Source organism: Haliaeetus leucocephalus, unplaced genomic scaffold (assembly GCF_000737465.1).
Source record: "Haliaeetus leucocephalus isolate CR32 unplaced genomic scaffold, Haliaeetus_leucocephalus-4.0 Scaffold191, whole genome shotgun sequence".
In the NCBI taxonomy this organism is placed as follows: Eukaryota; Metazoa; Chordata; class Aves; order Accipitriformes; family Accipitridae; genus Haliaeetus; species Haliaeetus leucocephalus.
The window spans coordinates 1,066,387-1,088,631 of record NW_010972627.1 but is presented as its reverse complement, the minus strand read 5'-3'; positions in this window follow the sequence as shown (position 1 = coordinate 1,088,631).

The following is a 22,245-nucleotide window of genomic DNA, read 5'->3' as shown; positions in this document are numbered from 1 at the left end:
TTGGTGCAGCATGAAAAAAAGATTCAGAGGTCATCTTTGCAGCACTGCGGGAAGGAGTTGCTAACATGCAAAGAGCTGACCTCTGCAGAGCTTTGACCTTCATGTGACTCCTCCAAATATTCATTTACTGTGTCATTCTTAATTGTCTTCATAGCCCCTGTCCCATGGCTACATGCACCCAGAGGTTACAAAGCAGCACCGCCGGAGCTGCCAAAGCAGAGAAGGAGGAGACGCAGGCCCCGGGGAAATCTGGACGTGCACTGGCTCCCGCTAGCACTCCATGGGCAAACGTCTTTGTACAGAGCAGGCACGGACGGTGCAGAGGAAGCCTCCGCTTTGCTCCCTGCCGCTAACACTGCTGAGCAAGCAGCCTGTTGCATTCTCCACTGACTTTAATTTGCAAATAGCCTTAAAGCATTGCGGAAAACAGCATGGGAATTTTTTTTCTAATGATGGTAACAAAGGCTTGGCTGTCTCTATAAAGCCTGTAATGTAATCGCTGAACAACTAAAGAGTACACAAGGTGTCATGCAGAAACAAAGAAAGAGGTCATCCTGACCAGAGGAGGGAATGAAAGCAGAGAGAAACATTCATATTCATTGAATCAAGCTTCTGCACTATCATGTCTGGACATTGAATCTACCTGGGGCACTAATAAAAATCCAAATAAATAAACATAACTGTTTATAACTCTTGAACTTACCTGCCAGAGCAGTGGCTGTGTCCCTCAATCCACCGTAGCAGGCTGCCTGAAAACAGTTCAAAGAGCAGTTAGGTATCTAACTTTCACTGAAATTCAGGAGTGCTGGCCATTTAGCTACCCTTGGAAGACACACACAGGCATGCACCGCTCTGCGTCAGACAGTATGTTTCTCAATGGCCTCTCTCTTTTCCTGGGGAGAAGTTCCAGAAAGATCCCCCTCGATGAGCTCTCCAGGACTAATCACCGTACACTGCTTACCTATTCACTTCCCAGGCCGGTGATATTCTAGTCATTGCGCTGTGTCCTGTCATGCCTTCAGTTTGTTAGCCTCCTAATGAAAAGACCCAATTCCTTCCCTGACGGGTTGGGAGGCTTGGCTAATAGTGCTGTGTAAATGAAGAAGATGGTTATTGCTATGAGTGTTACATTAGTAATAACAAGGAACTGTGGTCAGCTATGGCAGATATACAGGAAATGAGAGAAAATACCTACTTAAAAAGAAGGTTAGAGAAACAGCTGCTTTTCATGAACTGAGGAGAGACATTTGCATGTGAAACAGAACATGATGAGCTTGGCAAAAAAATTCCTACTAACATTAACTCTAATTTTAAAATTATTTAATTTTGCCCTGCATTTTAGCCCAGGGAACACTGGCTTCCTGCAAGCATGCAGGCAAGCTCGTGAATTGCTCACGGGAATATTTGCAGGAAGGGAAGGGTGAGCTCATATATTTGGTGATTCATATTCCAATGAGAACTACACTACCCTGAGTGAGAGGAGGATTCAAGGAGAGAGCTCCTCTCCTGTGCCAGAGAGGCAAATGACTAAGGAAGCAAATAAAAGACTGGGCAAGTTAAGGACGGTTTTTTCCTACCGCATCCTCACAGCCTTCAGAAGTCAGTAGGTTTTCATCGCCCTGAAGAGGTCCAGATGGCACCTGGACACAATAGTGCTGATAACCCCATAAAAGGTTCTATCTCACCTTTTTGTTTGCTCTTGAGCTATGGCATACCAGTGCATCTGGGCCAGATGCAAACATATTTCATACAGCAGAGTACAGGGAAAAAGAATGGTGTAAATCCCACTTGTAGTCCCGAGTACAATTTTCCAAGGCAGAGACACCAGTTTAGCTGTGAGGTGGAGTTGGTCCTGTTTAACTGGACAAGGACAGCCCTAGATAATAGTGATCCCATTATTTCCTCACAAGTAATATGCAGGCCACAAGTATTTAAAACATGACACAGCAAATACTTTCAAATAGTGATCTGCTCACAGCCGCTTGCTTTCAAAGTAAGAGGCAATATTTTTCTCCAGGTAATGATTCCTTGCACCAAGCCTTAAGCCAAAAAAGCCCACTTATACCATGGAAAATCTCTTACCAACTGCAAGGGGCTATCTGTAAAGTCCTTTCCAAACAGCAAGCCACTGAAACCAACGCTTATCAAAGACCAATCCAGACATCACTCCTTTCCTTCAAATGCCCAACATACCAACAAGATGCAAGTCAGAGAAGTGCTGCTGTGTCCCACTTAAACGTGGATGGAGAAACCAAATGCAACAGCAAACATGTCAAGTCAACCATCTATTGTATTGGCCTGTTTATTCTTTTCCATTCTGATGTTAATCCAAAACTCTCATAACAATCTATCTATGTCCTAAACACTGTCTGGCATATTTTTCCAAAGAAAACCAGGAAGCTCATTAGTTTCCTTTAGAAGATACAAATCTGCAGCTCAACATAAACTTCAAGAAAACATATTTGATTTCCTGTACTGGAAGGTAAGTTTTGCAAAACTAACAGCAGGGTAGTTGATACATCTCCAAGATTCTTGTTTGCTCACAGTCTGTTCATGGGACACCTCAGATATTTAAACACGGAAGTAGCTCTACTTCATGTCATCTGCAAAGCCTTGGAAGAAAAAAATAGGGGAAGTGGAGGAATAGGAAGATAGATTTTATAAGGAGTAGCAAAAAAAGCACAGGAATTATTTCAGTTAAACAGAAAAATTTAAAAAAATTAATTTAAAAAAACCTGAAGTATCTTCTTATTTTTACAGCTGGCTAAAGATTTAATAGCAACATTTCAGTGCTTGCACAATGGCATCTGCACAAACAGCTGTAGTTCCCTTGTGTAAAACATACTGGATGCAGCAGATAATTTGCTTGAACTTGCTCTCACAGGCAGCATAGTCTAACAAAGGAATGGTTAATGATTTCTGCTAAATAATAGAAAGCTTCAGACACATTGCAGTGCAGGATGTTCCTTACTCTCCCTTTGTCTATGCGCACATCTTAAATCTTGCACAATCTAGAGTCTAATCTGGGGGGAGGGTTTGGGGAGTGTAAGGGAGTGGCGTTGAAGAGAAATCTTCCTTTAGTTTGCCTGGCTGTGGAGTAGACCACATGGATTATCTTTTTATTTACGTTTATACTTCTCTGAGTATTTGTGTTTAAAAAGCCTAATATGCCCTATCAAAAAGGATTATGTGTAATTGCCTTGACGCTCATCTCCTTGAAACTGGTGCTGGGAGGCATACCAGTGTATTCAATTTAGAAATTTGTATATAGGGCAGCACCCAATAAAAGTCCCTGAAAACCGATGAAGTTTTACATTATACAATGTCTCTGTTGCCTCTATTTTTTTTTCCTTTGTGCAGAGAAAAGGTAGAACATTTCTGTACTTGATTAAGTTCAGTTGGTGGAGATTTATTGGCAAGGGTTGCACTGTGTTTTTGGTATTAACCTCTTAGATCACAGCAAGTGGCTTTTGAAGTTGGCTGGGGGCTAGAGGAAATTTCTTCGTCAAGGGACATACCACGCCTACCTCCTTCCAAGGGGAGGCTGAGGGCAGAGCAGGGAACGGGAAGGTCACTCTATTCTGCTTGCCACATCATGCAATAAATATTAACCGGAGATGATTATTGAACGCAAAGAAATAAATAACCGAGAGCTCTTACAAGGCTTACAGCTTGTATGTATCTTGTTAGATGATTAAAGAAAAGCAGGAAAGAATGACTCTGCCAGACAAAATCCAGTATGTTTTATTCCTAGCTGTGTTGCAAAGAAAGTGAAATGATTCAGGGCTTCATCCGCCCTACTTTTCCCTCCCCTTCCCATTCCTCCTGACCCTTCCAGCAATCCCAGTAGCCGTGTTCCTGGAACCACGCTGCCAGGTCCCAGCAGCAACTGTTTTTTCTCCTGCTAGTTAGCACACAGAGAGCATCTGCGTCAGCCCAGAGCATCAGCCCTTTCCCAGTGGGAGTGCCCAGCGGTGCCACCTCTGCCAGGAGAGGACAGCAGCACAAGTCCTCTCAGTCCCACCACCCAGGTGAAGGGGGACTTGCACACTCTGCCCCACAGGGCAAAAAACCTGGCTGCTGCAGCTGGACCTGAAAGAGAAATTAAGCCTGTGGAGTTTCAATTTCCTGATTAAATTTCCCTATTAAAACAGAAAGAAAAAGAGAAATGAATCCAGTAAAAGAGGTTGGAATCGGACCATGGACTTCATCCCGGAGCACAGTCTTTCCAGGCAAGGAGCTTTATTTCCGCCGTTAATAGGACAAGGGCAAATCGACAAAATTCATATCTTAGTGCAGTTTCAGGTAACGAATGTGCCACAAGATACAGAAAGAAGAGGTTTAATTGACAACGCTTCTAATTATATTACTTTAAATGCTGGAACAAACAATCAAAGAAACTATTTGTAAGCATCTAGAAGATAACGAGGAGATGAGTTACGGGCAGCGTGGATTTGTCAAGAACAAATTGTGTCACACTAATGTAATTTCCTTCCCCCACAGGATAATAGACCTTGCGGACATGGAAGAAGCAGTAGATGTCATATATCTTGAGCCTAGTAAGTTTTCTGACACTGTCTCATATAACATTCTGATAAATAAGAGAAGAAAATGTGGACTAGGGGAAACCTGCTAGAGAGTGAGTGCAAAACTGGTTAGAAAACCATATTGGAAAGAATAATTATCAATGGTTCACTGTCAAAGGCTGTATCAAGTGGATTCCACAGAGGTCTCTCTTGGCCTGGTACTATTCATTGCTAATGAACTGGATGATAGAAAAGATTGTGGTGCTATTAAATCGTACATTGCCTGTTATGGGGAGAGGTTCCACATCTGCTGCAGGAAGAGACTAGTGTTCCAGAAGAGCAAAAATAAGATGCAAGTCAAGCAAAGTAACTGTTATATTATGCAATGACCCAGCACTAATCTGCTACATAAATTAAAAGTTAAGAATAATTGACTTGGTACTACAGCTTTGTAGGTAAGGATCTGTGTGTTACAGTTGGTCAGAAGATGAACACGAAAACTTAAGAAGAATAAAAATTTTTTTCCTTTACTCAACACGTGTAACACCTCAAGGCATTGCATCCAGACTAGGTTTTGGCCACCTAACTTTAAGGAACATGTAGGCCAATGAGGTCCAAAGGAGAGCAACAGAAATGACCAAAAATCTGGGCATCTAGGAGAAAGAGCTGGGCCTGCATAGTCTAGAGAGAAAAAGACTGAAGCAAAACACAGCAGTGGTCTTTGAATCTGTAAGTGATTGCTGTAAAGGGAAAGCAGTCATTCTTCTCTGTGACCATGGTGAACAGGACAAGAAACAAATGGTTTATAATTTAGGAAGAGAGTTTAAGGTTAGGCATTAGGAAAAAAATTGCCAGTGTTATAGACAGTTGAACAATGGAATAGACTCCTTAGTGATGCTGTGGAGTCTCCATCACTGAGAGAAGATCCATGTACAACTTGAAGTTGTCCTAGAGTAGGGAATGGACTAGATGACCTCTAAAGACTCCCTTCAAATCCACTTTTCTCTAATCCCATGAATTCTATGAATACCACAGTCTAGTTATGTTTAATAAATTAAACTGTAAGGAAGAAAAATAATTCCCTAGACACAGAGCTAGGTCTGAAAACACTAAACAAGTTGTAGTAATAGGCCATAAATTTGCTTTCATTCCCTAAGGAGATTTTATTGCCACAAAGACTAACATAACAGAAGCCTCCTCTAATAGTTAAGTAACTCCAATACACTGGCAGGTTCTTTGATTCATATTCTGGAAGAAGTAGTTTATGTTTATAGAAACAAATTGGTTGCATCACAAATACAGGTTAGGTCAATCTTCAGAGCTCTATATGTCTCAAAAATGTTGGGTTTTTTTTTTTTAAAAACCTCATGTCTTGAACAGCAAAAACACAACTCCAGACCATTATTGAAAGGCACTTTGAATTATTTTCATCCTATTCCTATACTGACTGCTTCTCAGTATAACATTCAAATACCCTACTACCAGAATGAAGACAAAGGTTACGCAGACAAGATGCGGTATGGCTTCATCAGCTAATCAGAAAACAACACAAAACTGTGCTGTTCTTCAGTATCAGACATCCATACTTTATGTAAAGCAGAAAGCACTTTATAAGTTGATGGAAGGGACCCTGAGGGGTTTCCTTTCTATACCATGAGTACAACAGAAAGAAAGGGAAACTTTCTAATTAAAATTTCCTAAGAAAGTGTGGTTTCAAGGAAAGGAATAATTATTGTTATAAAATGTCATACCAGTAAAGCAATCCAAGTTATCAACCAGGGTTTTGATTTTCTTTTTGCATCACCAAGCAGATTCCGTAATACATTTTCATATAAATGCCTAGGTTTTATTCTTTTTCACTTGGTTTCACTATGGTGCTGTAGGGGAATAAGTCCTCTTACTCGTTTTGATGAGCAAAACCTGGTGGAGGGAAACAAAAGCCACCAACCACTTTCTGTCTGGAGTGAAACTAAAGAATTCACTCACTGAGTTTGAGCTTCAGAGAAAATAAGGTCAGAATGAACCACCCTTGTAAAAACCTGTCCCCCAGCAGTTCATGGGGTTCACACAAGCTACATTTGTTCAAAGCAGTCCCAAGAGGACAATGCAAGCCCTGTTTTATTACCGCAGGATATAAGGTGGTATCAAATAATGAATCCAAGTATTTCCCTTCTGAACTCAGCCCAAAGCACTTCTAAAGTTTTCTAATATAAAATAATATACCATGAAGTGGAAATCTTTCTGATATTTTGTCATTTTAAGCTGTGGTAATATATTTTCCCTTGGAAAATATAACTTCGTGCTCTTTGTGTGCTTTTTTGTTTTCTGTTTAATCTGTGATGCATATCTGAATGGAATTTTTGCCTATAATTCTATAAAATTTACTCTGAACCGCTGCTTATGCTCTACCGATCACAACTGTGTTTTAAGGATCGGCTCTTATTTTTCAGTCTTCTCTTCACTGCCTTTATGCTCTACTAGAGTATGAGGAGTAAGAGGGAAACATTTTTTTGCACATTTAACACTTTGTTTCCCCTGGACTTCTGTCTAGGGCTATGGGGATCTTGCTACCTCACATGAGCAAACAAGGGAATCATACTGCTGGAATGACAGATTTAGTAAATCTGACAGACACACACAGGCACATTGATTGATATTTTTGCTCTCCAAAGTTGCTTAGAGTTATCTACTATGTTTCAGCTGTGACAGTTATGGCAAATGTTATAAAAGAAGGGGGCTAGATCCTCAGCTGGTGTACATCTACTTAACTGTGAAATCCTGAGTTATGTTTTACATACCTGTATGTCAGGCAAGACTTAATCATGGCTCTAGACCATAACCTCTGGCCATTGCTCTCCAATGGTCACTGGTTCTAATGTGTGTTTAAAAATGATGCTGATTGAAGAAGCCCCATGTCATTTAATTCAGGTTCTGCAGGAAATGGCTTGATTTGTTTTCAGTCCAAATAAAGCCTAAAATCACTTCTGAAAGTGATTTTAAGCTGAAAAGTAGACAGCTTCACCAAGGCTAAATTGAACCCTGCACTTACAATCACTTCCCAGGTGCAAAAATGTAGTATTTCATTAGCTGCTAAGAAGATGGTATTCCTTGTGCAAGTTTACACAGTCTGTTGAAGCTGCCTCAACTACAACACTTTAGAAGCTCAGAAATCATAGAGGAACCGCACGCTTCATCCATGCTTGAATAAGGTAAACCTTTAATCATCACAGGTGGAGAAGTGATGTTCAGAGGATGTCACAGAAGCGGTGATTGGACTTCTGGCTCCTCCGTGCCTAACCACAGAACCGCTGCACGGGCTGCAGTCCTTGTAAGGTGCAGCACAAGTGAAGAAAGACTGATCACTACCAGGAAAGAAAGAGAGGTGAGGATAGATGGGGAAAGCAATCTCAGAAAGAGGTGTGAGCTTCAAGCAGGTCATTCAGTGGCCTGAGTTAATGCCTGCAAGCTCATGGCTCCTCTGTACCTGGGACGAGACCAAACCAGATGTCTGAAGTACCCTGCCAGAATTAAACTAAGAATGTCTGAAGTCTCTCTGCCTTTGAAGTAAACATGACCTTAAACATGAATACATAAAACAGAGCACAGCTATTTATAGGACATCAAATGTAAATGAAATGGGATGAGCTTCCATGAAATAGCAAGAAAACAAAGACGACAAAGCAAACAAACAGGAATGTAAGGAAAGCACAGTCAGCATTTGTAATATGGTCATTAGCCATGCTTTGTACTTCTGAATGCCCTTTATTTGCTGGCCTCAGAGTCTGCAAACATTAAGGATTTGTCTACAGAGAGGCTGTGGTAGTAGATGATTTATTTATTCTGCTGCCACTTTTGTCTCTGGTTACACTTCTGCTGTGTCAAGTCTATTTACACTCTTTATGGATGCAGTGTGATGTAGTGCATGTGTATATATGTGGAACCAAACAAGGACTGTCCCAGAGCATGTCCATTCATAAGCAAATGTGCTCTATGTGCAACGCACACAAGGCACCTCCACCCCCAGCACTGGCACACAGTGCAAACCCTGCAGACTGAGTAATGACAAATTCCAGTTACTGATCATCACCAACTCCTGCTTCACCCAGGTTTTCCTCAAGACCATTCCTCACGAGCATCCATTGAGCTGCATGGGGAACCTGAGAAGATCTGCCCAAATCCCTCCCACTAGGAGCTACCAAGTTCTGTGACTCTAAGTCCTGTATCTGGGTCTTTTGAAAAGTCTGGGCTCAGTGTCTGACAATGTGGCTCTGATATGGTTGGGATATGTACCTGGGGAGTTCTCCTAGCCTTTAGTTCCCCATTTATAAAAAGAGATTAAATTTATTACCTCCTGAGCGTTATGATCTACTGCAAGGATCACTCGCACACAATAGTGATCTAGAAGAGAACATTTCTAAGTGACACCAAAAGGAAATGCCTTCTTTTATTTGTGTTAGAATTTTTTTTTCTCCTTTTGTGTTGAGTTTAGTGCCTGTGAGAAGTGCTCGGAAATCCTGTTTTCTTAAAAAGCAGCTCGAGCAAATCAAGTATTGCTGTCATGGTACAGTCAATCCCAACATGTTGCAAAAACCTTTACAAAAACCTGTCACTTTACATTATACACCCTGATGAGACACATGTTGAGAGATCTGTATCTAAATGGTTTCATGGGTGGTAAGAGGGTCACACATGAAAGTAGCCCCTCTCCCTGCAAGGCAGCAGGTTGTCCCAGGAGATAATCAAGATTTTCTTCCTGAAGCAGTTAGTGGATCTCTCCAGTTAACAGCCCATCACACATAGGAAAAGCCAGGAACACATTTTTTCAGAGTTGATTATTGTGAGAGCTCAGAGAAAATTGTGGGAACTAGGAGACTGGGCGCATGGGAACCTGTACTTTGATATTTCTGTTCTGCCACTACCTTTATATTTGTGCTTTCTCTGAAAAACTGATGGATTCATTATGCTGCACCACCTGCTTTAGGCATTCTGCAGCTGCTACAGCAGAAAACGGACAGATATTACATTGTCACTGAACTAACCGAGCTATCGCTTACTGTTTCCTTCCTACAAAGGGGAAGACGATAGACCTGTTTCCCCCAGCACATTTCTTACATAGAGATGGTGCTTTGTTAATAAGCCAAGCCCAGTATTTTAACAACTGCAAGGTGAAGGGTTGAAGCAGTAATATGCCTTAAGGTCATGTGGCACACGGTCATATTTTAATTACCACTGCCTGAGGCTATCTCCACAGGTATGTTTCCTTCTTGCATAAAACATGAACCTGGGAGTGATTTCAAAACACACTGTCAAATAGTCTGTGACTCCAACAGGATGTACACAGTATCAGACTTTAATCCAAGGGCAAATTTTATTTCAGTACTTTATCCTGTAGGCTCAGAGGGGCGAGAGGAAGAAACACTTATCTGTTGGTAAACTAATAAAGTTTAGCAACGCAAGGTGTATCATATGTTCTAGAGATCTTTCATTTCCTTAATAAATACCCAAGCATAGCAAGCTCTCAACACCAATATCCTTTCAATAAAAGGTAACCTTATATGGTCACTACATGATACATGATTTATAAGATGTCATGTTAAAGTAAACTCAAACTCACCAAACACACTGAAGGAAGGAAATGGTTGTCTGGCTCCATATGGTGTTTTCATGTTTCTATTAAAACCAGACTAGTCAAACACTGTGGATACCAGCACAGGTTTTCTCTCTAAAGAAAGGATAAAAAGAGTCTTATCCATACCATCTGTATCAATAGCATAAAAATTGCTGGCAACACATGAATGTGGTTAAAACACTTAGGGTCATCTTACTGTTGGGGATTAAAAAGACATTGGTCCCGCAGACTGGTTCGCGCAAAGAGCTATCATGAAAGTCGATCATTGAAACCCTTTCTAGCCAAATATCATGCAAAAAGGAATAGGGATAGTTGAACTGTAAAGATCAATTCCTTTGAGACAACCTCCTTTAAAGTAGGATATAGCACTGCAGAAATTGAAACCTAATCTTTGCTATCATACTTGACACTTAAATCCAAGGTCCAGATTTTTGTGAAGTCATGCTATTCTGACTGAAGATACTATACTGCTTTTGCAAACATCTTCAATCTATGAATATATGGTGCACCTTAAATACATAAAAAAGTTGCTTATTTATTATGGATGACCATAAAAAAAATAATCTAGGGCATTGAAATCATTTTTCCCTGGCTGTTCCCCCTGTTTTCCCTCCCTAGTGGATCCTAGGAGGCATGCTCCTACAACAGACTACTTCAGGGACTCCCAAGCTCAGCCCCTGCCAGGCTCCACCCAGACATCAGCAGAGGAAACCTGATGTAAACAGAAGGTGGCTGAATTATATTTTTCCTTCCCTTTAGGGGGCAACCCTTCACCACTTCAGTGAATGAGGGGCCATCACATATCTCAGTTCAGGCCCAGGAACATGCTGCATCACTGCAGCATAATGAAATCAAAGATGGGAACAGATTTCAACACACAGCACAGTAGGTCAGTGCATTTGCTTGATAGTGTGCTGCACAAAGCTCACATAGTTGCTTTTTAAGTTATTTTTAAATCCACTGCCAAACCATGCTGTTGTAAAGCCCATCTGAGTTGAGAAGTTGCAATAAACTCAGTGAAGTACAAGATCTCCTAGATTTTGTCAGGGAGGACCCATCCCATGACTTTTCAAGGTGCCTTTTCACAGTGAACCTTAAGTTACACTAACACTTTGAAGCACTCCACTTTGCTTGAAGATTAACATATTTATTACGTACTTTTAACTCAACAAGAGTTTTGGTTCATTCACTTCAATGGATAGACAACGGTCATTAGCCTTATTTACCACTATTTCTACTTTATTAACACAAGTACCTTCAAGAACTTCTGCTAATGAGAATGGCAAAGACCCAGAAAACACTCTCAATTCTTTGAGCCTCACTCACATCATATTACAAGGCTAATAGAGTCACTACTCCATTAAAATTTTTAAATATTACAACCTGTAGAGCTAGTAGCACTTCATGACTTAAACACCTCCCCTCCCCCTTTTCTTCCTACATTAAACACTATAGCACACAGCAGCTTTTCTCTGAGCTGCAAACACCATCCATGGTTCTTGTATGTAATGGTCTAAATGGTTTCCATTTACCTTTCCACATACAAGAGACATTCCTTGCTCAGCCAGAGCTACCAGTGGAGCCCAGAGGGCAAAACATCTTCTTCTCACTGCCCTCTACAGTACACAGGCATGAGAGCTGAGTATGTGTTGATACACAGGGACCTGAGGAACATCTTGCACAGCATTCCCAGCTGCTTTCTTATCAGATCAAGGGACTTCTGTCCAGCTTTTTGGGTCCTACACCTTCCTACAGCTCTTCAGAGTTTCAGAAAGATAGGCTGGAGTTGGAAGAGAGACAGAACAGTATCTTGAGCATCCTCAACTCTCACAGCACAGCATCTAAAGTGAGACAGCTAACCCCGACATGGTGATTCAGGAGGGCAGAGATCAATACATGAAGATTATCATAAAGCCAATGAGGAGAGCTGGAAGCCTCCTCAGTGTGATTCGCAGCACGCAGGGGAAATCAGGACATGGAAGAGAGAGAGGTGCTGAGCTGGAGCTGCCTGGTGCTAGGCAATAGGAAATGCTGGACACAGAGCATATCTGAACTCCTGCTGGTTTTCAGACCATTGGTATCCCTGTCCATGGGATTAGGGCACTTACCTGGGAACTAGGACACCAAATATTCAGATTCCTCAGAAGACCACACTTGACCACAGGCTGTAGAAAAATACTCCTGTTGCAGTCCAGCCATCAGGCACAGTGTAGGATTCCTGGGCTAAAAGAGCACAAGCAAGAGGGCCCTGGGCTGTAATTTTGGGGTTACAGGTGGGAAGCTCTGATCTTTGCTGCCATGCTGGATTTTATCACAGAGAGAAGACCCGGACTTCCTCCTGCCAGAGCAGTCTCCTAAGCACAAAGCTCACCCTCCCTTTCAGGCTGCCCCATAATACCTGTTCCTACATCATGGCAACGTTACCTGCTGTCCTTATGCTGGAGCCAAAGCTGTTGGCTTGATTGGATCTCAGCCTTCATCAGTTAAGGGCTGAATAATGTAAGGTCCTATTCCCTGCATCCTTCTGGTACGTGCCAAGCAGACAGATCTAACCCACAGAGCAAGGCAACAGCATGATATCCAGAGGCCTTCAGCCTCATCCGAGAGGAGGGAGAGGCTTGCTCCCATCACACTCATGTTGTGGGTGTTAAAGAAGAGGAACACAAGGGTTTAGGTGTGACTCCAGCATGTGCAGTAGAGGCAGAGTAGGCAAGATCTGCAAGGAGACCCTTTCTGCAAGAAGAAACCTCAGAACAAACTAAGGAACCAGGAAACTCCTTTTCTGCTCTTTCTCTTCAGCATGATGCTCTGTCAGCCCAACAGCCAACACCTGGCCTGGCCTCACTGAAGTGATGGAAATTTGCTGCTAATGAAGATGAGGGCCTGAGTTTTCCTGACAGTGGTTTTTGTAAAAGGATGTACCGGGAACGAGGGCACACACCTCTGTGTTAACACTGAAATCTCTACAGCTGGGTGAACCTAGGCCTGCCTCAATTGCCAGCATGATTTCTCAGTTAATTATTCCGTGGGCTGATTAACAGGGATGGGCATTTTAGGTGGGCATTGTTTTTTCATGATAATTGCTATGGTTGGTTGCTGCTTTGGAGTGGTTTTGTCTATAGGCTGTTTGTGCAAGCATATATGGGGTGGCGGGGGGGCTTTTTTTAAAAGAAGTGGCATAACTGAGACAACAAAAATTTCTACTAGCTGCTGACATGGTCCTCTTTATCATTTGTTCCTGAGAGGACCTGAGAGTGCTGTGAGCTACAATTGCAACTGCACTCACCCACCCAGGATTTAAGTTACACTAGTACATTTCAGCACAAATTAATAAGTTCATCTGAACTTCAGGCCAATCTCATTGCAGTGACACAGAAATAAAGTGACAGAAGCATCTGCCAGCAGTCTCAAGCACAGGGCAACAGTATGCATAAGCATTTGAAAGACTTTTAAAGAATAATATTCTTCCTTAGCTTATTATCTTGCTGTTTACTACGTTGGAACCAAGATTAAAATGCTTTAGTGTTTACTGAAGCAGCATATATGGTATCTAACAGCATGTTATTTTGTGCACACTGTTTAACATTCTTTATTGCTCCAACTCATAAGGTTTATTTGAAATCAGTGGAGGAATTCATCCCATCCACCATTTACTCAGCTATTATCAGCTACTGCAAAAATGCCGTGTGGAGAATAAACACCAGTTATTTATGAGCTTTCGCAAGCATGCAAACTCCTGATAGAATATTACATTTTTAAGATCCATTATTATTTATGGCATGTGTGTGTCACTGTATGCAGTTGCATTCTGTGTATAGGTTGCTCCAAAGGTAACCCTGAAAAGAACCGTAGCTACCTGGTTTTACTTAGCATTTCAATTGTTTTATGCTTGATTCCAGCCTCCTTCTCTCCCTCCCGCTCCCCCACCCAAGTAGAAGTCCTTTTGCTGGTAGCTACAATGAGCATGGAGCTGATGGGGGATTAAACTCTACCTAAAGTTTTGATCAAATCTTAGTCAAGTCAGTGGGAAGACTTCCTGTCAGAGGGGAAGACTGATCATGGAATACTCCCAAATACCAAAGAATTTCCACCACGGAAGATCAATAAAATGTTAGGCGGACATTGGTCAGGAATAATTTAGATCCTGTTTACACAGATGTGATCAGAGAGAGGAGAGGTTCCCACTTGGTGGAACATGAGCCACTTAACATAGGGACATCGTTTGGCTGGATCTGAGCCATGGACCAGTGCTCACCTACAGGCAATTCCCGACTGTCAGTTCAGTGGAGGAAACTCTTCTAAATTCTCCAGCTAAATATAGGAGAGTGTTGTATGTTTTTCCAATATTTCTGCTTATTCCACCTGGCTTTTTTATGTTTGGTGCATTAATACAGTTTACGTTCTCCTCCTCCACCTTTGTGAATTTTTTCCTGGTCTTGCTACCCAGCTAGAGACAAGGGTGTATATAATAGCTAGTGATTGCTTCAGATGAACAATCTGAGTGGAAATGTTTAGTGCAGCTTCATGTTTCATCTTCCCAGAACCTCGGTGACATCTCGTCTGGAATACATGGTTTGCATCACATCTCTGTATATGTATTCCCAGTTTTGATTATCTGAGCTCTCAGAGGAAATAAATGCCAAGAGCTGTGTACCTTTGCTAACTAGCATTCTTATGCTGGTTTTGCATAATCAAGCAGCACCTTTCATCCCATAATATATTTAAAATATCTTTTAGACAAAGCCCAATTTGATGAGGCTGACTGCAGCAGCAGGGAGCATGTATGGTACATTGGGCTTTAGAGTAATGGTTTAGATCTCTCTACAGCATGTAGCACACATAAGCTTTGAAGCATAAAAATCATAAATGATTAACCTACTTGATTTCACATAAATGATAGAAATATGCTCTTCATGGTTTATTTTATTGTCTAAAAACAAAGGCACCATGTCATCATGTGATGAGGTCTGTTTATGGTCTTCAGCAATGCTAGTCCATTTTGTTTTCATTGCCAATTTTTCACTGTATTAATTGCTAATTATTATATATTTGTATACATGACACTTCGGTTATTATCATGTGATCATAACTGTTTGGATTGAATATTGTCTCATCCCCATGAGCTATTTCCACTACAAGCTAGGCAGCCTTAAAAAAATTGCATCCAAACATTTTTTCTGTTTTTTTTATTAAAAAGATTTTTCAAATAAGAAATATACCTTTAATTTTATTAAATAAATTATCTTACTAAAACATCCAGTTTGCAAGAAAACATGAAAAGCCTTTGTAAGAAATCTAGATCAGCATCTGTTAACTTTTCAATAAAGGAACGTTTCAAGTCAAAATCTGGGGGAAAATATGATACTACTAGGAAAAAAAAAAGTTAATGCACGCCAATATAGACATTTCCAATACCAAGTAAAAAAACCCCAAACAATACTTCCCAAGAACTTCTCTAAGATCTACAAGTATCTTAAAAATAAAACAGAGCATATTTTTATATTTACCTATATTAAAAGTGCTCCAGAAGCCTCCTTTAGATTTTCAGGTAATGTTTGAAAAGAGGAACAATCTTATGGATTGTTGTTTTCCACAGGAACTAGTGGCTGCTTGCTATGTTTTTTATATAAGATAACCCTTCAGGACAGTATATCCCTCCCTGGTTAAAATTAGAAAAGTCAGACAACTTGCAAGACACGTCAGAAGCACACTTCAGACTGGGCTTATGTAGGAAACAGAGAATTTGGGCTTTTTGCAACTTGGCTACTTCGTCCTCACAGTGTAATGAAATTATTTTCAGAGAACAATGAAATTTCTGATGAATTTTTGAATCTTTGCTTCAGTTGATCTTAAACCCAGTTGCAAATTGGCTACAGTGACTACAGGAATGATGAAGCTAAACTGACTATTTAAGCTCTAGTTTTAAACACCCTACATATGGTTCATTAGCTCATCTCCTTGCTAGGTCAGAAAACGGGTAGAACCTGCTTGAAGATGACTGAGGCAACCAGGATGTACTCTGAAGACAACCCAAAATGTGTCCCAGCGTCACACGTACATGAACCAACCCAGAGAAATTATGGCAGTGTCACCTACAAAACACATTCAGTCATATATTGGTATACCTGAGCCTCATCTGGAGGCACGATCTAAAATATGCATCTCTCCTGCAAACTAAGAGGCAAAGATAAATTCCCCCACTTTGTTTGAAATGCTGTTGTTCTTGACCTCTGGGATATAGAAAGATTTATATAAATAGAATTTCTCTTTCTGCTTGCTTCCCTGTCCTGGAGAAATATGTATAAATAAGAGATCAAAGATCCTGTACAAACATTCAACATAAAGCTGACAGGCTGCAAAATCAGAGCTTCTTCCTCAGTGTCTCAGAGAACAGTGACTTAGTAAGCCCCTGGGACTTTGCAGAGCTGCTTCCTCCACTAGACTGTAACCTGTAAGAGAGGCCTTTTTAAATTTCATTTTCATTTCAGTGGTGCCTTTGAAAATATAAATATGTCAGAATGATTAGGTGCTAAATGGTTTATATGAGCTGCTGCAAGATATTTTTGCAGCCTATTTGGAATCACATGGTGCTGTCTGTGGCCTGATCTTGTCATCTTTCTGGAGGCTGCTGAATTCCCGTGCAGCAGAGAAGACGGAGGACTTGCAAACTTTGGCTTCGGTTCGCCCCTCAGAAGTCCCAGCAAACTTTTTATTTGTTTGGTTTTCACTTAAGATTCTAGCAGGCAACATGGCATTTCCTGGTTTGTCTTTATTTTGTTTTGTCTGAATGTCTCATCAGTTACCTCCTGATATCCCAGCCAGCTGTGCAGATTCACCTGAGCAAATAAGGTCCAGTAGGAAGTTATTGATGGCTTTATCAGTATGAAATACTCACAATGCATCACCTGCATGCTTAGGAGTGTAATGCTGACAATAAATATGATAATAGTTGTCACACATCAGTGAGAGAAATGTTGAGCTTCCAAAGCACTGAATAAATTGCATTTCCCTTTATTTATTCAGTGCAATAGATGGCACAAAGATGGTAGAACCAACCAACCATTTTGACATGTTTACAAGGCTTTTAAATCATGAAATGGATTATTGCAGTGCTGAAAGTATTTGGCAAATGCATTTTATGCACAGCACATTCTGCTTGAAGAGGCAGGCTTTTTAATTTACATTTGTTAGAAGCACCTATGACGAAGAAAGATTGTATGTAAAAGAAGCTACACCTTTGGTACCAAACACAGTAACCTGCGCTGTTGCATCCAAGCTGCTTCACACACAACCACACAACTGGACAGAGAGGAGGCCTGAGATGCAGAAGAAATATGCAGATGCCCATGAATCACCTTGCTGGCTGTAGCCTGATGTAAGCTGAACCCACGATAAAGTCCAAGCATGGCCAAGCTCTTTCTCTTGAGTGGGCTTACAAACACACCCTATGGTGAGTTTAGATCCATAGATCTTAATTAAAAAACCTTCTTTACTGGTCCTTCCCCACTTCAAGAATTTGGGTTTAATATAAAAAAATCTATATCCATTTGAGCCTGATGTAAGAAAGTCCTAAATACTTCCTGCAACATGTACCAGACTTGATTCATTTCCCACTGAGTCTCACAAATAACAGTAAGAATAATGTCAGACCTCCATGACTTCATGACTGAGAACTGGTAGCAAATGTCTTGATGGACTTGGGCCCATCTTACATACAGCACACATTTTATCTCACCTAACTTGAGCTGTCTAAAAGTGAAGCATTGCTAAGCAGATCATCCATGCTCCTTCTGTGCAGGAGATGACTTGATCCACCTGTCCTCCTGGATATGCTTGTCTGTCTCTGTCCACTGGCCATGGTTAGTCTTGGACAGCCAGTTCAGCCTGGAGTGGGATTCAGGTGCCATGGCTGCACCATGATGGTAAGACATCCTTGAGTATCAGAGCTACCCGGGACATTCTACCCATGTCACAGACAGCACTTCTGGGGTGGCTGCTGTAAGGCAGGATGCCACAGGCACCTATGATAACACCATATGCTTTTGTCTGGTCAACAGTCCCCCTCTGGATGTCTAAGTTTTAGATAGCCAGGTACAGATGAAGTAAATCCCTATGCAGTATCAGTTGCCCAGTACTTGGGTTCCTATAGGACCCTTCGTCCTTATAGGACAAACAGTTGTTTAAAGAGATTCCCTGTGAAACTCACCACATCCCAATGGTGCTACTTATGCCAAAATCTGATGAGCAGTAGGTAAAGAAAACTGTTTTTCTTCAGCCATTTCTTTTTTCCCTTCTATTTCTGTATCCAATAAACCAGATCTTCAGCAGCTGTAACCCAAACCCATTTCAGTTCTGCTGGTTGGTTTAGAGCAGCTGATGGTCTGGTCAAAGGTTCTAAATCAGCATTTTGGCTTCAATTAATCTTTGCTGCCCCAAATACAGTGTTCAAACATGGGAGCAGTTAACATAAATGTGAGTTTTTTGAGGAATTAAAAAGCAGAAACAAACCTAGTAAGAAACAAAGGGTACATTGTAAGCTGTTGGAAGTCTTGGGTTTTATCTGGGTTGTAGTTACAGGCTAAATAACCATGGCATTCTGCCAACAGTAAAGCTGTGGCTTTACAGAAGTGTCTTGGTTTTATTTAGGAAAAAAAACCCAAAAAATATCAGAACACCTTACAACAGGGGAAAATAATAAGTTCAATATTAAATGGAATAAAGAAGGACTGAAATCCCTAAAACTCAGTTTATAAAATGAGCCAAGAGAAATGGAGTATTAGGGAGAGGTCAAAAAAATTAGAAAAATAGCTAGTTCTTTGTTCCCATAAATGAGAAATTAATAACATGCACATATTTAATGTTCTCCAAGTTTAGACATGGTACTGTTCCCATTGAATTAGGCATGTATACATTACTAACACACATCAAACTACATTAAAGTAACGTGAATGGTTTGATTTAAAATCCACAAATGCCTGGCAGTAATGTATCTTCACATCAAGGAAAGAAGTGAGCAGAAGCCTTTCCACAAGTTTCTGGTTCTGCTGAATAGTGTTACATCCTTTCCATGATTTCAGGGCACACTAAAACGAATTTCTCCTCTAAATATCTGTGGGATTTTCTGTATTTGCTTGGCCTTGGGCTTTAAGAAAAAGGGAAACAGTACCACGAGAAGTATTTGGGGCAATCTGAGAAACCACAGGCCATTGGCAAGACAGAGAATAACAGCTCTGAGCAGTGCCAGTGGCTGCTAAAGACCTTTCTTCCACTGACTCTTGATACAGCAGAGCAGTGCACATTTAAAAAAACAATGCTTTGTGCAGTCTGTGCACTCGGCTGCCTGTGCACAGTAGGCCCTTATGCTAAATGGTCTCAAGAGAGTATTATTTGTGTGTGCATTGTGCATCCATTCAACTTTGAGATTTACTGGGCTATATGAAGGCGCATGGAGAATTTTCTTCTCCCCCCTCCTTTTCTCCATGTATACCCCACATTAGCACCACTTGCTACACACTTCATTTCACAGCAGAAAAGACTGCCCTCTTCATGGCTGTACCTGTTCAAGAGCTATTTCATAAATTATTCTACAGTACCCTTTTGTTTATATTGTGGAACACACATACATGTACACACACTCTGTTTGCGGACCTCTCCTCACCATTGGCTTAGCTCCATTTGGTAGAAGTCAGATTCCAGTTTGCACTGCCCTACGTGCTAGGCTGCAGATGAGGCTTTCTGTAGTCTATTCAGCTACTGTTTCACAACCAGAAAAAGCTTATTTCCATTGCAGGAAAAATTTGCAGGAGTGTTCTGATAAGGACAGCTTTTTTTCATCTCTAATGTAGTGTGTGACAGTGAAGTTCAAGGAACACTGTAAAAAATTCTTTTAAAACAGAGATGTGGTAAACAATGGAATGAAATCAGAGGATTGCTTTCATCTGATTTCTGTAAGAATCAAGGCTTATTTAATTATGTCACCTGCACGTGCGTACATGAATTTGTCTGTCTTTTCCCCACATTGAACCTACCAGACATCTTTGAGCAAATTTGCCTAAGTAGTAGGGACCTCAAAGATGTGTTTCTACAGGTATGATGACCAAAGGTAGCCAGGTAAAGACAGATCCCTTTTACGCTTGCACTGAAGAAATGACAGAAATATGAATTAAACTCTTACTAAACAGTAGACAATCCTCAAAGGAAAATAGCTTTAGGTATTTTCATAGAACAAAAGATGTTTCTCTAGGTGATCATCTTGAAAAACAGCAGAGAATCCATCATAAAGCTGCAGGAAACCATAGTTTATCAATTCTTCTCAAGGAACTGCTTATTGTCTACTCAGAGAAATGTCAGAAATAAAGGTTTTCAGCAAAATATTAAATTCCTTAAACTAGTTTAGAAGTTGCACAAGGGAATTATTTTGCATGTTTCTGTCTACTGACACAATAGCATACTCTTGGAAAACACAAAAACCACAATCTGCTATTCACAAACTGGTCTTTAGATTTAGTGTTGCCTTGCAGTATCCAGATGTAAAGCTTACCATAGCCCCCTTTGGTGTAAACTAGCATAACTTCAAGAAAATGGACGTAACTCCACTTGTCTACATTAAGCAAGGCCTTCAGTTTGAGACATTTGGCAAGAAATCCATGAAACAGTATGAGCAGAAGGTCCTTGACCTGCTGGAGCTCAGTATTAATGACTTATTTGCTTTAAAAGTTATTATTAAAAAAAAAAAACGAAAAACAAAACCACCCACCCTAAAAATGAAAACAAAACAAAACAATCAAATAAGAGCAACCCACGTTGCTGCAAAAGTATATAGAAAATATTTTGCATTCTGCTTTTCCCAGCATCTTCCCCAGAGGGCAAAGGTGATGGCTGTCCTGAATGCTAGTTTCTCCTCAACATTTTCTTGCAGCAGCTGAGAATCAACTCCTTATGTGCAGTTTCTTCAAGTTTTGATTCAACACAGATGCCTGGTTTTCATTGTTTTAAAATCTTCTTCCCCCTTGGCCACATTTTTCTTTTCCTTGCCTTCTATGGTATATCTTGAAGAATCTTCTTTTTTTTTTTTTTTTTTTTTCCAGTGGCTTTATCCTGTTGTTTAATTCATTGTTTTTTTCAAGGCTCATTAAACTTCCCCTTCAGCTGCCTACCCAGGCTGTGTGATGAGATGGCAACAAACCACCTGAGGGAGTCTGGATGTGTCTGGTGCTGCCTCAGGCAGGAAGTTGGAGACGTCTTGAAGTTCCCTTCAGCTTTACATTTCTGTCATTTCCGCTGTCTTTCTTCCTTGGCCTTGATATGTTTTATTTGGCCATAGATTACATGACCCCAAATTCAGCAAAGCTCTTAAGTATATGTCCATACTGTCTAGAAAAGCAGTCAGGAATGAACTTGGATCCCACTGGAATGACTTCTTGAGAATCTCAGTAAAGCCTTTTCTCCCAGTTTCCACTTTTCCTCCTGTTCCTTCAGAGTGTCTCTCATCCCCATATCAATTTGCATGTCAGACCTTTCAGCTGATCTTGTTCCCAGTCACTCTAGTTACTCCTTTTCCACAGGCCTCCTCTCTTCGTCCTCTACGTTGCAGGATTCTTTATTTGTACCCTGAACTGCTCCACATATGTCCTCGCTATCCAGATCCTGTTGTTCCCATACTCAGAGCCTACTGGTGAGGGAGCACTGGGGATTAATGCAGCTGCAGCTGTGTGGCCTCTGCGAAGCTGTCCTTCTAGCTGGGTCCCTCCTGCAAGGCTCCTAACAACAAGTTTGGTTATTGGTGCCCAAGAAGAGAAAGGAACTGCAGAGCTCTTCAACCCAAACGTAAGCAAAGACTAGGAAGGCCAGAAAAGGGAGAGTAAAAGACCGAGGCTGAAAAACTGAGGACCGTGATATAGGTTCCCCTGTATGGATGTAGTGAAATAGGGAGCAGCAATCAGCCCTAGAGTTACCTCTCGCTGTCTGCAGCAATGGGTGGCAGTGGTTCAAATAAACGTAAGGACCAAATTGACAACTGCACAACTCAAAGACTTCTCAGTGGGATATATACCAAGAAAACAGGCAGGTTCTTTTGAGGAAGATCTTGAA